The 18,325-nt window shown below is 36.7% G+C and overlaps 1 pseudogene across 1 annotated transcript; it reads right to left on the reverse strand.

Annotated features, from left to right (window-relative positions):
• Positions 1–16,615: 16,615 nt before the first annotated feature.
• On the reverse strand, positions 16,616–17,429 carry LOC309816097 (monocarboxylate transporter 10-like; annotated as a pseudogene). The gene has a single exon. The product of its transcript is annotated as a monocarboxylate transporter 10-like (transcript).
• Positions 17,430–18,325: the final 896 nt, after the last annotated feature.

An 18,325-nucleotide genomic window follows, 5' to 3' on the forward strand; every position in this document is an offset into this window, starting at 1 on the left:
ACGGAAATTCCAATTCAGTCTCACACACACACACATACACACACACAAGTTAACCCACTATTCTATCACATTGCTAAATTATTTTATTTTAGCACTGGTAGGTTTTTTTCTTGTTGCATTGTTTTCTTTTTTGTCCCTTAGGATGTTCTACATACAAGATTATGTCCTCTCTGAATATAGGTAACTGTTTCTTCCTATTGAATTGGTATACTTTTTTTTTTTTCTTTCTCTTGACTTACTATACTGGATAGGACCTCCAGTTTGAATGGAAATGATAAACAGACATATATGTCTTTTTTGCAATCTTAAAGGGAAAGTTTTCAGTTTTTTAACATATATTGTGATGCTAGCTATAGTTTTATTTTGTTTTGTTTTTTGTAGATGCACTTTATCAAATTGAGAATTTATTTTATTCTGTTGCTAGAGTGCTGGTCATTTTTATTATGAGTGTGTTAGATTTCTCTGATGCATTTTAAATTTATTGATAGAATGTTTTATTTCTCCTTTAATGAATATGATGAATTATATTGTTTGATTTTGAATTTAAAAAGTGTGGCTTTGAGTTTTGCTAATATTTGTTTAGGACTTATAGCTTATAGCACCTAAATCAGAGGTTAGTCTGATAAATAAAATATTATTGAAACTTAGCCATGTCAATTCATTTACATATACTCTATGACTTTTTACACTACTATGGGAGAGTTGAGCTGTTTCAACAGAAATAATATGACCCTCAAAGTATAAAACATTTACTCCCTGAGCTTTTAAAGAAAATGTTTTCTAACCCCAGGCCAATATCAGTGAATGATATTAGTGTGTAATTTTTTTTCTTTTTTTGGTAATGTCTTTGGGATTACTGGCCATATAAAGTAAGATGAGAAGTGTTTATTGCTACTTTATGAAAGAGCTTTTGTAAAATATTTTTTCTTGTAATTTTTTGGCATAGAATTTTGATAAGCCTTCTGGCCTGGAGTTTTCTTAGTTGGAAAGCTTGTAATTAAAATTCAATTAATTTAATATATAAGATTATTATTTTTTTAAATTTACCCTATGAAAATTCTAGTAATTAATTTTCAAAGAATTTGTCCAAATCTTCTAAGTGAATTAATAAATTTATCATAATATTCTTTTATTATCCTTCTGAAGAATCTATAGTGATTTTTAAATTTAATTCCTAAATTATTCGCTTGTGTCTTCCATATTTTTCTGGATTAGTCTAGTTAGTGATTTACCAATCTTATTAATTTTTTTAAAGAATCAAGTTTTGTTTTAGTTAATTATTTCTGTTTTCCCCATTTGCTGTTTAATGACTTAATTCTGTTTACCACTTCTTTTCTTTGCTTACTTTGAATTTAATTTGCTGTTATTTTTCTAGCTTCTCAGGGTAGACATCTACGTCACCAGATTTAAAATTTTCTTCTTTTCTATAAGCATTTATAAGTTAGCTTCTAAGCCCTAATTTAGCTACATCTCACACATTTTAGTGTTATTACCATTTATTTAAAAGTATTTTCTAATTTCCCTTATATGATTTATGCCTTAATTGATAGATTATTTAAAAATATGCTGCTTAATTTCCAAATAGTTGATGGTTTTATAGAGTTTTGGTTACTGATTTCCAATATAATACCACTGTTTTGAAAACACATTCTTAAAACTTGTATATCTATTGAGAATTATTTTATAGTCTGGCACATGGCCTATTCTAGTCAGCCATCTATGTGTAGTTGAAAAAAAATGTATTCTATTGTGTGATTGGGTGTAATTTTCTATAAATGTCAGTTAATTCTACTTGGTTAATAGTGTTTCTCAAGTCTTTTACACCCTTACTGATTTGCTGTATACTTACTCCATAAATGACTGAGAGGGGATTGTTGACATTTCCAACTATAATCTTAGTTTGCTTCTTTATCACTTCAGTCCTCATATTTTAACAATATTTGAAGCTATATACATGCATTTTTTGGAATTGTTATCCCTTCATGATTAATTGAACTTTTATCAGTGTGAAATGTCTGTTTTATTTCTGGTAATCTTTCTTGTTTTAGAATTAATTTTATTATTAATACAGCCTCTCCATTTTTCATGATTTGTGTTTGTTTGGTATATCATTTTTCATTATCCTTTAAGTCCATATGTGTCTTTACAATCAGTTTGTCTCTTGTAAATATCATCATAAATACTGGACACAGTGCAGGTTTTGCTGTCACAAAATTCTCATAGCTTTTCTTTGGTTAGAAATGCCTTTATTTCCTCTGCATTTTCCTAGCATATTTTTGCTGGATATGTAATTATAGGTTAAAGATTTTTAAATATAAACTTTTATTAAAAATATATCCTTTATGTTGTGCCTCTAAATGTAATATGTCTTTTTTTTCCCCTTAGTTCTTTTAAAGTTTTCCTCTTTATTACTGGTTTGGGCAATTTTTAAATAATGTACCTTAATGTTCATCTTGTTATGTATATTCTGCTTAATGTTGATAGAGTTCTTAAAACTGTTGATTTATATTTATATTAAAATTTGAAATATCTGGCCATTACTTTTTGTTTTTGCTTGAAATTTTCTCTCTTCTTACTGTATGTCAATTACATGCATATGAGATTACTTGATGTTTTCCCAGAGTGCCCTGAAACTGTTCTCTTCCTTTTAATTCTGTATTTCAGTTTGAAACAGTTTGAAGCATTCAGTTTTTCCCCTTATTTATGTTCAAATATTGTATTTATTAGGTTATTTTGCTTATGAGCCCATCTTTGAAAATTTCAATTTGGGTATCTAATTTTGCTGTTTTAAATGTGCATTTGATTTATTTTTACAGTGTTTATTCCTCTAAGGAGATTTTACAGTTGTTCTTTCATTATCTTTATGTTTCTTTCTTAAATAGTTGAACACATTTGAATAGATATTTTAAAATTATTGCCTGCTAATTCCATTACCTCTGACAGTTCTGTGTCTATTTTAATGGAGTTACTTTTCTTATTATGGGACACATTTTTCTACTTCTTCACATATCTAGTAGTATTTTATTGGATTTTGGACATGATGAGTGCTATGTTAGTGTGCGTATAAATTATTTTTTTCTCCCTTTTGAGAGTTTTGAGGTTTCTCATGGCAGTCAATTAATTTATTTGCACATTAGCTTGATCCATTCAATGGTTGCTTTTAAGTGTAATTAGGGTAAAAATAAAGGAGGCTTTATTCAAGAGTTAGAGTAGTTCTATTCCAATGTCACAACTTCTGAATTCTATTCAATGTCAAGCTATTCAGTGAGGACTCTTCATTCTTGCTTTTTGGAATATGAATATTTTTCAGTTGTGTCTGTTCATAATACATATGATATATATTAAGATATAAATATACATATAAGTGTATATATATATATATATATATATATATATATATATATATATATATATATATATATAGTTGTTTATTCCCCAGTTCACAGCTCCTGATAACCATTCTTTCCCTAACTTTATGGACTCTTTCCCACAGCATCTGCAGCTTAGTATTTGCCAATAATTCAAGGAAATACTTTTAGGACTTTCTTTTTTTGTATAGGTACCTATTTTCCTACCATGCAAATTTCTGTCACCCCAGTAGCCTGGAACTCAGTTTTCTCAACTCAGTGAGACTTCTATGATTTAGTCTTCCTTTCACTGTGCCACAGTTCAGACAGTGTTGGTTTAAAGTCAGGATAAACATGAACCAAATTTCTTATTTCCCTTATATTTTGAATCATAGTCCTTCACTATCTAATGTTTAATGTATGAAAATAATTATTTAGTATATTTTGTCCAGATTTATAGTTGCTTATCATGGGGAATCTAGTCCTACACTAGTTACTTCATCATTGATAGAAATAATATACTCTCTGGGAGGTCTTTTAAGTTATCCAACAGTGTGTTTTATAAATGTCAAATTTCTTTGACATCTCTTTATTATTATTATTTTTAATTATAGCAAACGTGCATTATGAAATACCATAAATTTTTATTTAAAAAGCAATATTTTATGTCTCTTTTGACAACTCAATATAGCCTCCCAAATTTCTTCTAAATTAGAAGTTGTAAGAAGGTCATTTATGCCTAGTTTATATTTCTTTGGTAAGCACTAAAATTCTAACTCCTTCTCTTAGCCTCAATGTTAATCCCCAAAACCAAGTCTTACATTCCAATGACACTGAATAGCATATAATTAAGCCTATGCAAAGTATTATTTCCTTTTATGTGTCTTTCTCACTCTGTTCCCATTGTCTGAATCAAGATCCACTTTCTTCATTCCCAGATAACTCTGTGGATATTTCAATAATTGTATTTGCTATGTTGTATTATAATTCCTTGGCATAAATTAGTTTTGTATTTATATTTTTTGTATTTTACTTTATTCAATATTTATGTTTGTATTATATTTTTTGCACCTCCATCACCTAGCATAGTGCCTGGATAACGTAGATCCTAAAAAATTATTTGTTGACTATGTTTTTATGTATGGAAAAAAATAGTGTCTGCCAGATGTGAGTGTGCATCAATTTCTTGTGGAAAATCCTTTGTGGGAAGCTAAATTGTGAATAGAAGTTAATTTTGTAACCAAAGAAAATGGAAAAAAAATAAGTTGTTTGGATAATGTGGCATTGATCTGTAATTGCCAGAATTATCTAATTGTATTGAAGAAATATATATTTCAATTCAATCAGACTTAGAGAATCATCTGGTTAGGGTATGTATTCCTAGAAATAGTGCTAGAAAACCAAGATCTATCATATGGACTTATTTTCACTCTTGAATATGAAAATTATTTTTAGCAATCACTTCGTCTATAATCCTCATTTTATAGCATGAAGAAACTATCTGTATAATCCCCTAGGTTGCCCAGTTTTTGTTTTATTTTGTTTTACAAATTCTATACCCTCTAGTGGAAAAAACGTATGTAAATGAAGAAGCCAGTTCATATGTGACGTATGTTTATGACTTTACTATTATATCAAGTGTACTTCCAATAGACATTGGTGAAAAATTTTACAAACTTAGCTTCTAGATTGCATTAAAGAGGCAAATAATAAAGCTGAGCTTTCCAAGCACACCTTGAAAAGAAATATTACAAGCAAAGAAAGGGTGAAATTCTTTAGGAGTAAACCAGGGAGGTAGAGGCAGTAAGAATGAAATCCTTTACAGTGGAGAAAAAAAAATAGGTGTATCAAAAGTTGATACTTTGGTAATTATAAGATATGTATACCACATCAGTTTTAAAAGTAACTTCAAGATCTCACTGAAAACTAACTGGAGACTGGCAGAAAAACACTTGTACAATCAAGGCTGTAAGAAAGATCTACACAGAATTGGGTAAGAAGGGAAGTGAAGCAATCAGGTCTGGATCTGTGTCCCTGGCAGGAGACAAAGACCAGGAGGGAGATTACACAGGTGGAGATATTCCCTGAGTAGTGAGTGGCTTGAGCCACATATTGGGTGCCCCAGGCCTGGCGTCTGAAACCAGTAAGATTAGTTCCCTTAGCTGGCTTGAAAGCCAGTGGGACTGAAAGGAGAGCTGTAAGAAACCTAGACTCAACTCATGCAAAGTGTACACACACTGCTTACTTCCGAAACATGGCAGAAGAAGCAGATTAAAACTGCAAGTGACACTGGCAGATTTTCTGCAACCAAAACAGTGTGGAGCCCCACCCGAGCTGAGCACCTGCTTTTCCCCACATGGTCAGCAAGGCAACTCCACACAAGAGTAAGGGAATGACACAGCCTCTGCCCTGACCCATGCCAAGTGCCCACTCCAGACTCTCTTACACCAGCACTGCTCCCCTATAGGGTGAAGGTGCCGAAAACAAACACTCAGAGGGAACGGGGCCAGCTCAGACCTGAACCTCAGGGCTTCTGCTCCAGCAACTTCTGTCCCCAGTAGGGTGGTGTTGGCCACTGAGCAGAGGAGAAGCCCTGGCTCATACCTAGATCTGGCTCCAGCCCCTTCATCTCCATCCCTAACTCCTACATAGGTGATAGCTGCCAGCACAACCTGGGGAAAGACATGACTCATGCTCACCTCAGATCCAGGCCTCCCACCAAAGTCACTGGGCATACACAGACTGTATAGAGACACATCCACACAAGGACACCCATTCAAGACTGGGATAGGTAACTGTTTCAACTAAATTCATAGAGACAGAGAAAGTTAAGCAAAATGAGAAGACAGAGAACTTGTTTCAATCAAAAAAACAAGAGAAAATACCTTAAATAACAACTAAAGATATGACTAATAAGGGGTTAATATCCAAAATACATAAACAGCTCATACAATTCAATATCAAAAAAACAAACACCTAGATTACAAAATGGGCAGAAGACCAAAGAAATTTTTCCAGTGAAGATGTACAGATATCCAACAGGCATGTGAAAAGATACTCAGTATCTCTAACCATCAGAGAAATGCAAATCAAAACCACAATGAGATATCACTTCACACCTATTGGAAAGGCTATCCTCAAAAAGTCTACAAATAAATGTTGGCAAGGATCTGGAGAAAAGGGAACCCTAGTATACTGTTGGTGGGAATGTAAATTGGTACAGCCACTATGAAAAACACTATGGAGGTTCCTCAAAATACCAAAAATAGAACTACCATATGATTTAGCAATTCCACTCCTAGGTATGTATCTGAAGAAAGTGAAAACACTAACTTAAAAAGATACATGCACCCCAATGTTCATAGCAGCATTATTTACAACAACCAAGATATGGAAGCAACCTAAGTGTCTATCAACAGATGAGTGGATAAAGAAGAAGTGGGGTTTTATATATATATAAATGATATATATATGATTGATGATGACATTTAGTTATATAACTATTTCTATTTCCTTAAAGCCAGATGTTGCTGTCCTAATTTCTCCTGTGCCCAATTTAAATGTAGATGAGAATAAAGAGCAAATTAAGAAGATAGTAATTTACATTAATAATGAGGTACAAATCAAAGAAAGGGACAACCACAGAATTAACTATCAGCAATCCCCTTTGAAAAAAGCCACCTTTTATCATTTGGAAATTTGGATATCAGGCACCTTATAGAGATTTTACTATTATAGGCTACCTTGGGAAATATACCTAGTTTCAGAAAGAATGCTATTATAATTTAAGTATTTCTATCCAAACTGTGGACTAGTCTAATATGACTCACATAATAACCCAAGCCAATTCAAAGTGGCTGTCATATTTTTCAACATATAAATACACACACACACACACATATATATAGTCTATTAATATTTTATTTGTACAACTTTTAACTGATATCAGATAACCCCACAATGCTCAGTGAATATCAAAGAGAAGAGGACCAAAGATGAAAAATCTAGAACCTATCAGCGGCAATGGATTGTAGCTGTTCACTGCTAAATAACTTTAGACAAACTATTAAATTATAACATTAAAAAAAAAAAACCTGGTGCTCATTTGTGCTGACAGAAAAACCCATCCTGAAAAACAAAAGCAACAAGAATATGTTTTTTCAAATCCTAAAGGCCATCTCAGAAAATTGTTTTGTTTCATTAATTCCTTGAGGAAGGAAAAAGAATTTTTAAATATTTGAGCATAAACTGTTGAAGACTAAATATGGAGACACTGAGAAATAAGACAGTTGTATAAGTACATAATACAATTGTTACCATGGTCACTCACAAATGATAATACAGATTAAAATCAGGTCACACACAGCTCTGAACTAACTATGTTGCAGGATAGGCTAAGTTTCATAGGAGTGGTCTGCTGTATAATTAATAGCTACTTTCGATGAGTCAGTCCTTATCAATACAACCAAATTAAAAACAAATAAAAAATAGCTGCACAGCTCAAAACAGAAACAGATTTTTTAATTGATTGTACCATTTATAAGCAGTTTAATATTTATTTTGTTTTTCCCCCTCTATCATAACAATTTACTTGATATAAAAATCATAAGACCCTTATAAGCTAAACTTAGGCTCCTCAGACTTGTACAAATTTTAATTTGATATTAATCCAAGGATTTCAGGAATAAGCAAATATCCATATTACAGTTGAATTTTTTATTTTTAACATCTTTATTTGAGTATAATTCCATTACAATGGTGTGCTAGTTTCTGCTGTATAACAAAGTGAATCAGCTATACATATACATATATCCCCATATCCCCTCCCTCTTGCTTCTCCCTCCCACCTTCCCTATCCCACCCTTCTAGGTGTACACAAAACACCAAGGTGATCTCTCTGTGCTTTGCGGCTGCTTCCCACTAGCTATTGATTTTACATTTGGTAGTGCATATATGTTCATGCCACTCTCTCACTTCATCTCAGCTTCCCTTTCCCCCTCCCTGTGTCCTCAAGTCCATTCCCTACATCTGCGTCTTTATTCCTGTCCTGCCCCTAGCTTTTTCACAAACATTTTTCTTTTCTTTTTTTAGATTCCATATATGGGTTAGCATACAGTATTTGTTTTACTCTAACTTACTCCATTACTATAACAGTCTCTAGGTCCATCCATATCACTACAAATAACTCAATTTTGTTTCCCTTTATGGCTGAGTAATATTCCACTGTATATATGTGCCACATCTTTTTTATGCATTCATCTGTCAATGGACACTTAGCTTGCTTCCACGTCCTGGCCATTGTAAATAGTGCAGCAATGAACATTGTGGTACATGACTCCTTTTGAATTATGGTTCTCTCAGGGTATATGGCCAATAGTGGGTCTGCTGGGTCGTATGGTAGTTCTAATTTTAGTTTTTAAAGGAACCTCCATACTGTTCTCCATAGTGGCTGTATCAATTTACATTCCCACCAACAGGGCAAGAGTGTTCCCTTTACTCAACATCCTCTACAGCATTTATTGTTTGTAGACTTTTTGATGATGGCCATTCTGACCTGTGTGAGGTGATTCCTCATTGTAGTTTTGATGTGCATTTCTCTCTAATGACAAGTGATGTTGTGCATTCTTTCATGTGTTTGTTGGCAATCTGAATATCTTCTTTGGAGAAATCTCTATTTAGGTCTTCTACCCATGTTTGGATTCAGTTTTTTGTTTTTTTTGATATTGAGCTGCATGAGCTGTTTGTACATTTTGGAGATTAATCCTTTGTCAGTTGCTTAATTTGCAAATATTTTCTCCCATTCTGAGGGTGGTCTTTCATCTTGTTTATGGTTTCCTTTGCTGTGCAAAAGCTTTTAAGTTTCATTAGGTCCCATTTATTTTTGTTTTTATTTCCATTTCTCTAGGAGATGGGTTAGAAAGGATCTTGTTGTGATTTATGTCATAGAGTGTTCTGCTATGTTTTCCTCTAGGCTTCTATAGTGTCTTGCCTTACATTTAAGTCTTTAATCCATTTTAAGTTTATTTTTGTGTATGGTGTTAGGGAGTGTTCAAATTTCATTCTTTACATGTAGCTGTCCAGTTTTCCCAGCACCACTTATTGAAGAGGCTGTCTTTTCTCCATTGTATATTCTTGCCTCCTTTACCAAAGATGAGATGACCATATGTGTGTGGATTTACCTCTGGGTTTTCTATCCTGTTCCATTCATCTGTATTTCTCTATTTGTGCTAGTACCATACTGTATTGATTACTGTAGTCAGGAAGCCTGATTCCTCCAGCTCCTTTTTTCTTTCTCAAGATTGCTTTGGCTATTTGGGATCTTTTGTGATTCCATACAAATTGTGAAATTTTTTGATCCAGTTCTGTGAAAAATGCCATTGGTAGTTTGATAGGGATTGCATGAATCTGTAGATGGTTTTGGGTAGTAGAGTCATTTTCACAATGTTGATTCTTCCAATCCAAGAACATGGTATATCTCTTCATTTGTTTGTATTATCTTAAATTGCTTTCCTCAGTGTCTTATAGTTTTCTGCATACAGGTCTTTTGTCTCCTTAGGTAGGTTTATTCCTAAGTATTTTATTCTTTTTGTTGCAATGGTAAATGGGAGTGTTTCCTTAATATCTCTTTCAGATTTTCATCATTTGTGTATAAGAATGCAAGAAATTTCTGTGCATTAATTTTGCTACTTTACCAAATCATTTATTAGCTCTAGTAGTTTTCTGGTAGCATCTTTAGGATTCTCTACGTATAGGATCATGTCATCTGCAAACAGTGAAAGTTTTACTTCATCTTTTCTGATTTGGATTCATTTTATTCCTTTTCCTTCTCTGATTTCTGTGGCTAAAACTTCCAAACCTATGCTGAATAATAGTGGTGAGAAAGGACCACCTTGTCTTGTCCATGATCTTAGTGAAAACGGTTTCAGTTTTTCACCATTGACACTGATGCTGGCTGTGGGTTTGTCATATATGGCTTTTATTATGTTGAGGTAGGTTCCCTCTATGCCTACTTTCTGAGGGTTTTTATCATAAATGGGTGTTGAATTTTGTCAAAAGCTTTCTCTGCATCTATTGAGATGATAATATGGTTTTTATCCTTCATTTTGTTAATATGGTGTATCACATTGATTGATTTGCATATATTGAAGAATCCTTGCATTCTTTGGATAAACCCCACTTGATCATGGTGTATGATCCCTTTAATGTGCTGTTGGATTCTAATTGCTAGTATTTTGTTGAAGATCGTTGTATCTATGTTCATCAGTTATTTTGGCCTGTAGTTTTCTTTTTTAGTGACATCCTTGTCTGGTTTTGGTATCAGGGTGATGGTGGCCTTGTAGAATGAGTTTAGGTGTGTTCCTCCCTCTGCTATATTTTGGAAGAGCTTGAGAAGGATAGGTGTTAACTCTTCTCTAAATGTTTAAGAGAATTCGCCTGTGAAGCCATATGGTCCTGGGCTTTTGTTTGTTGTAAGGTTTCTAATCACAGTTTCAATTTCAGTGCTTGGTCTGTTCATATTTTCTATTTCTTCCTGCTTCAGTCTCAGAATGTTATGCTTTTCTAAGAATTTCTCCATTTCTTCCAGGTTGTCCATTTTATTGGCATATAGTTGCTTGTAGTAATCTCTCAAGATCTTTTGTATTTATGTAGTGTCAGTTGTTACTTCTCCTTTTTCATTTCTAATTCTATTGATTTGAGTCTTCTCCCTTTTTTTCTTGATGGGTCTGTGTAATTGTTTATTTTTTTTTAATCTTCTCAAAGAACAAGCTTTTAGTTTTACTGATCTTTGCTACTGTTTCCTTCATTTCTTTCCCCTTTATTTATGATCTGATCTTTATGATTTTTTTTCCTTCTGCTAACTTTGGGGTTATTTGTTCATCATTCTCTAATTGTTTCAGGTATAAGGTTATTTATTTGAGATGTTTCTTGTTTCTTGAGGTAGGATTGAATTGCTATAAGCTTCCCTCTTTGAACTGCTTTTGCTGCATGCCATAGGTTTTAGGTCATCATGTTTTCATTTGCATTTGTTCCTAGGTATTTTTTGATTTCCTCTTTGATTTCTTCAGTGATCCTTTGGTTATTTAGTAGTGTATTGTTTGGCCTCCATGTGTTTGTATTTTTTACAGATTTTTTTCCTGTAAGTGATATCTAGTCTCATAGCATTGTGATCGGAAAAGATACTTGATACGATTTCAATTTTCTTAAATTTACCAAGGCTTGATTTGTGACCCAAGATACGATCTATCCTGTAGAATGTTCCATGAGCACTTGAGAAGAAAGTGTATGCTGTTGTTTTTGGATGGAATGTCCTATAAGTATCAATTAAGTCCATTCTGTTTAAAATATCATTTAAAGCTTGTGTTTCCTTATTTATTTTCTTTTTGGATGATCTGTCCATTGGTGAAAGTGGGGTTTAATGTCCCCTACTATTATTGTGTTACTGTCGATTTCCCCTTTTATTGCATTAGCATTTGCCTTATGTATTGAGGTGCTCTTATGTTGGGTGCATAAATATTTATAATCTTTATACCTTCTTCTTACATTGATCCCTGGATCATTATGTAGTATCTTTCTTTGTCTCTTGTACTAGCCTTTATTTTCAAGTCTATTTTGTCTGATGTGAGAATTGCTACTCCAGCTTTTTTTTTTTTTATTTCCATTTGCATGGAATATCTTTTTCCATCCCCTCACTTTCAGTCTGTATGTGTCCCTAGGTCAGAAGTGGGTCTCTTGTAGACAGCATATATACAGGTCTTGTTTTTTTATCCATTCAACCAGTCTATGTTTTTTGGCTGGAGCACTTAATCCATTTACTTTTAAGGTAGTTATCAATATGTATTTTCCTATTACTATTTTCTTAATTGTTTTGGGTTTGTTATTGTAGGTCTTTTGCTTCTCTTGTGTTTCCTGCCTAGAGAAGTTTCTTTAGCATTTGTTGTAAAACTGTTTTGGTGGTGCTGAATTGTCTTAGCTTTAGCTTGTTGGTAAAGATTTCAATTTCTCTGTCAAATCTGAATGAGATCCTTACTGGGTAGAGTAATCTTGGTTGTAGGTTTTTCCCTTTCATCACTTTAAATATATCCTGCTAACCCCTTCTGTCTTCCAAAGTTTCTGCTGAGAGGTCAGCTGTTAACCGAATGGGGATTCCCTTGCATGTTGTTTGTTGCTTTTCCCTGGCTGCTTTTAATATTTTTCTTTGTATTTAATTTTTGATCATTTGATTAATATATGTCTTGGCATGTTTATCTTTGGATTTTTCCTGTATGGGACTGTCTGCACTTCCTGGGCTTGATTGACCATTTCCTTTCCCATATTAGGGAAATTTTCAACTGTAATCTCTTCAAATATTTTCTCAGTCCCTTTCTTTTTCTCTTCTTCTCCGACCAATGTGATTAGAATATTGGTGCATTTACTGTTGTCCCAGAGGTCTCTGAGACTGTCCTCAATTCTTTTTCTTCTTTTTTCTTTATTGTGCTCTATGGTAGTTATTCTCACTATTTTATCATCCAGATCACTTATCCATTCTGCTTCAGTTATTCTTCTCTTGATTCCTTCTAGGGAATTTTAAATTTAATTTATTGTGTTGTTCATCATTGTTTGTTTGCTCTTTAGTTCTTCCAGGTCCTTGGTAAACCTGTCTCGTATTTTCTTCATTCTATTTCCAAGATTTTGGATATCTGTACTATCATTGTTCTGAATTCTTTTTCAGGTAGACTGTCTATTTCCTCTTCATTTACTTGGTCTTTGGGTTTTTACCTTACTCCTTCATGTGCTGTGTGTTTCTCTGTCTTCTCATTTTGCTTAACTTACTGTGTTTGGGGTCTCCTTTTTGCAATCTGTATGTTCGTAGTTCCCGTTGTTTTTGGTGTCTGCTTCCAGTGGGTAAGTTTGTTTCAGTGGGTTGTGTAGTCTTCCTGGTGGAGGGGACTACTGCCTGTGTTCTGGTGGATGTGGCTGGATTTTGTCTTTCTGGTGGGCAGGACCGTGTCCAGTGGTGTGATTTGGGGTGTCTGTGAACCTATTATGATTTTAGATAGCCTCTCTGCTAATGGGTGGGGTTGTGTTCATGTCTTGCTAGTTGTTTGGCATGGGGTGTACAGCACTGTAGCTTGCTGGTTGTTCAGTGGAACTGGGTCTTAGTGTTGAGATGGAGATCTTTAGGAGAGCTCTTGCCAATTGATATTACAAGCAGCTGAGAGATTTCTGGTGGACCAATGTCCTGAAGTTGGGTCTCCCACCTCAGATGCTCAGGCCTGACACTGGTTGGAGCACCAAGAACCTGTCAGCCACACGGCTCAGAAGAAAAGGGAGAGAGAGAAAAAAAAAAGAAAGAATAATAAAATAAATAAAATACAGTTATTAAAATTAAAAAAAATAAGAAGTAATAGAAAAAAGAAGAGAGCAACCAAACCAATAAACAAATCCACCAATGATAACAAGCTTTAAAAACTATTCTAAAAAAAAAAAAAAAAAAGAAAAAGCAGACAGACAGAACCATTGGATAAATGGTAAAAGCTGACCTATACACACAAAATCACACAAAGAGGCATACCCATACACACTGACACAAAGAGAAAAACAAAAACAAAATAAAAGAGAAATATATATATATATATATATATATATATATATATATATATATATATATATATATATGGAAGAGAGCAACCAAATCAGTAAACAAATCTACTAATGATAATAAGCTCTAAATGCTAAACTAAGATAAACATAAAGCCAGGAACAAATTAGGTGCAGAAAGCAAACCCCAAGTCTATAGTTGCTCCTAAAGTCCACCACCTCAATTTTCACATGATTCATTGTCTATTGTCTATTGAGGTATTCCACAGATGCAGGGTACATCAAGTTGATTGTGGAGATTTAATCCACTGCTCCTGAGGCTGCTTGGACAGATTTCCCTTTCTCTCCTTTGTTTGCATAGCTCCCGGGGCTCAGCTTTGGATTTGGACCTGCCTCTGCGTGTAGGTCACCTGAGTGCATCTGTTCTTTGCTCAGATAGGATGGGGTTAAAGGAGCAGCTGATTAGGGGGCTCTGGCTCACTCAGGCTGGGTGGAGGGAGGGTTAAGGAATGTGGTGCAAGCCTGAGATGGCAGAGGCCAGTGTGACGTTGCACCAGCCTGAGGTGCGCCGTGTGTTCTCCCGGGGAAGTTGTCCCTGGATCACGGGACCCTGGCAGTGGTGGGCTGCACAGGCTCCCGGGAGGGGATGTGTGGATAGTGACCTGTGCTTTCACACTGACTTCTTGGTGGTGGTAGCAGCAGCCTTAGCGTCTCATGCCCGTCTCTGGGGTCCACGCTATTAGCCTCGGCTCATGCCCATCTCTGGAGCTCCTTTAAGCAGCACTCTTAATCCCCTCTCCTCGCACACCAGGAAACAAAGAGGCAAGAAAAAGTCTCTTGCCTCTTCGTCAGCTCCAGACTTCTCCCTGGACTCCCTCCCGGCTAGCCATGGTGCTCTAACTCCCTGCAGGCTGTGTTCACATAGCCAACCCCAGTCCTCTCCCTGCGCTCTGACCAAAGCCCGAGCCTCAGCTCCCAGCCCCGCCCACCCCAGCAGGTGAGCAGACAAGTCTCTCCAGCTGGTAAGTGTTGGTTGGCACCGATCCTCTCTGTTCGGGAATCTCTCCACTTTGCCCTCTGCACCCCTGTTGCTGAACTCTCCTCTGTGGCTCTGAAGCTTCCCCCCCTCCCACCCTCTGTCTCCACCAGTGAAGGATCTTCTAGTGTGTGGAAACTCTTCCTCCTTCACAGCTCTCTCCCAGAGGTGCAGGTCCCATCCCTATTCTTTTGGCTGTGTTTTTCTTTTCCCTATCCAGGTACATGGGGATTTTCTTGCCTTTTGGAAAGTCTGAGGGCTTCTGTTAGTGTTCAGTGGGTGTTTTGTAGGAGTTGTTCCACATGTAGATGCTTTTTTGATGTATTTGTGGGGAGGAAGGTGATCTCCACATTTTACTCCTCTGCCATCTTGAATGTCCCCCTACAGTTGAATTTTCAGATCATTCAAAAGTATATTATATTTTAACAAATAAACCTGAGACATTTAAAAACAAAACAGAACAGAACAAAAAACCTGGTGAAATTTATACATTAACAAGAGAGAAAGATAGATATAGAGAACTAACCAGTGGTCACCAGTGGGGAGAGAGGAGGGAGAGGGGCAAGACTGGGGGAAGGACATCAAGAGGCACAAACTGTTATGTATTAAATAAATAGGTGACAATGATAAACTGCATAGCACAGGGAATATAGCCAATATTCCACAATAACTTTAAATGGAACATAATTTATAAAAATATTGAATCACTACATTGTACACCTGAAACTAATACAATATTGTAAATCAACTATACTTAAATTTTACAAAATGTAAGAAAGAATAACATTACAGATATAGCTGGAAAGAGAAAAAAAAAAGAGAGAGAGAAGGAACAGATTTCCAATACATTAACTCTTTATGGTTTTTTCAGGACACTAATGATCCATCAAAGTCCTCAGAGAGTTTATATGTAACTCTAAAATTCAAACATTTTGCTTTTTTCCTTTCTCCTATAATAGTATTTATGCTGTTAATCAAATACAAGATAACTCTTGCTATAAATTTATACATTTGTCATGTTTTCTTCTGCTATGCTTAATGTTTATTGTAGGAAACAAAATTGAACATAAAACTATGTATATGTTCTGGGGACTTCCCTGGTGGTCCTGGGAATAAGACTCCAGGCTCCCAATGCAGGGGGCCTGAGTTCAATCCCTGGTCAGGAAACTAGATCCAACATGCATGCTGCAACTAAGAAGCTCACCTACCACAACTAAGAGTCTGCATGCTTCAACTAAACATCCCCCAACGAAGATCCCGTGTGCTGCAACTAAGACCTGGCACAGCCAAAATAAACAAGGAAAAAAAAAAAAACTATGTATATGTTCTACTTGTCACAGGTTGTGAAAAGCAATTCAATTTTCTCATATTCACAATGTACTAGAGACCAAAGGAGGAGATGTAGAAGCTGGAAAAAAGGTTATGTCATGTCCTCTAATTCACATTAGCCCATTTCTTCCAGAGTCCTGTCTGTGGCTGTGCAGTATGCTCGAGTGGGGGCAATGGCCCAACACTGCCTCTGTTCTAGTTCTGAGGGAACAGAGGGGAAACTTACAAGGCAAAGAAGACTTTGGTCTTGGCCCAGAGTGGCTGATAATAAGCAGCACTCCACACCTGAGGTGACCCCATCAAAGAACAGCAGACTCAAGTGACCCTAAGGCACAAAGTATCCAAAAAGTGAAAGTGGTATTCCAACTGTCCACACTGCATAGGCTGTCACACTGAAGATGGCAAAATTGAAAAAAACTGGGGGAGGACTGAACTTTCTCCTGGAAAAGAGGGAGAATCTGTTGCCTCCTTTGTTTCCACCATCTTTATCTTTGGCCTGGGAGGCAAGGGGTAGATCTTACTTACCAGCCAGAAAGGGAACAAACATGAAGACACAGAGGACCCTTTAGTGTGTAAAAGAGGCCCCCGCTGTCAGTCAGAATCCTTAGAAGGAAATGCAGCAAAATTGTGAAGATACTGTTGCCAGCAGTGACAATGCCATTCACCAGTTCAAGGCGCTTCTTTAAATGGTGTCCCCAAATGACCCATGAAGGCTGGAAGGCAAAGGAGCAGCCACAGGCAAACATGATTCTCTAGGTAAGGTACAGAGGTTCCATGGAGCTTACAAAAGAATGGGGCATGAATCCAACAGCACCCACCACGGCTGTTTTCTGACAACCAAACACGTCTGTGAAGACGCTAACAGGCAGCACAAGGGCATCATTCCCATGGACAGAGAACTTACCCACGCTATCTTGAGAACCATCTTGTCATACTCCTTGGACCTGAAGGTCTTCAACATGGACGTGAAGAGTACCCCGGAGGCATTCTGGACACCGAGACACCCTCAGGACCCTCACAGGGCTCAGGGAACTGGGTGCCCATCGGCCCGCCAGCTCTACCCCCACTTTCTCGGCCGCCGGCACCTCGGGGTCCTCCGAGGGTCCAGGGCCAGGCAGCGGGGCCACCTCTGCGGGCATGGGGGCCCTGCAAGCTGCACCTCGCTTGTCCCCCACGTGGTGGTGGGCCCCTCCTGAGAGGGCACTGTGGCCGAGGTGGCCTCCTTGCGCCGGCACCAGGGGAGTGGGCGGGGCCGAGTTGCTAGCAGGCTCAGGGAGGTACCTCCGTGTTGGGCTGCTGAGATAGAGAGGCCATCGTGAGGGCGGGCGAGTCCCCCTGTGGGCAGGTGGCCCCCCTTCCGCTAGGACTCAGGCTGCCCAGTCCATAGCCCCAAACCAACTCTTTGGTTATTTATTTATTTATTTATTTGTGGTACGCGGGCCTCTCACTGTTGTGGCCTCTCCCATTGCGGAGCACAGGCTCCAGACGTGCAGGCTCAGTGGCCACGGCTCACAGGCCCAGCCACTCCGCAGCATGTGAGATCCTCCTGGACGGGGGAACGAACCCGTGTCCCCTGCATCAGCAGGCGGGCTCTCAACCACTGCACCACCAGGGAAGCCCCTGTTGTTTTATTTTTATTAATACCTTGAAAAATACCTAGACTAAATATATATAGCTACCTGTTATTTTAATCAAAGTAACTTTTAGTTTTATGAGTATTGTTTATATTTCAAATATTTGTTCAAGCCATTCAACTGTTGACTGAAAAAAAATGTACAACTTGAAAGTTGAGAATTATGTTTTATTTGGCAAATTTTCTGAGGACTTAAGCCCAGAAGACAGCCTCCCATAAAGCTCTGAGGGACAGCTCCAAAAAGGTAAGAGAGGAGCCAGGTTATAAAGGAGTTTTGCAACAAAAGCCAGGTAATCAGAACATAAAAGATTACTGTTAATAAAAGAAAACCAGGTGTCTCAAATTTTTTAAGTTAGCTCCTGCTTTTCTAAGTATAGGAAGATGCAAGAGTCTGGGCTCACT

This window comes from Mesoplodon mirus (genome assembly GCF_964341445.2).
Source record: "Mesoplodon mirus genome assembly, chromosome: 2".
Classification (NCBI taxonomy): Eukaryota; Metazoa; Chordata; class Mammalia; order Artiodactyla; family Ziphiidae; genus Mesoplodon; species Mesoplodon mirus.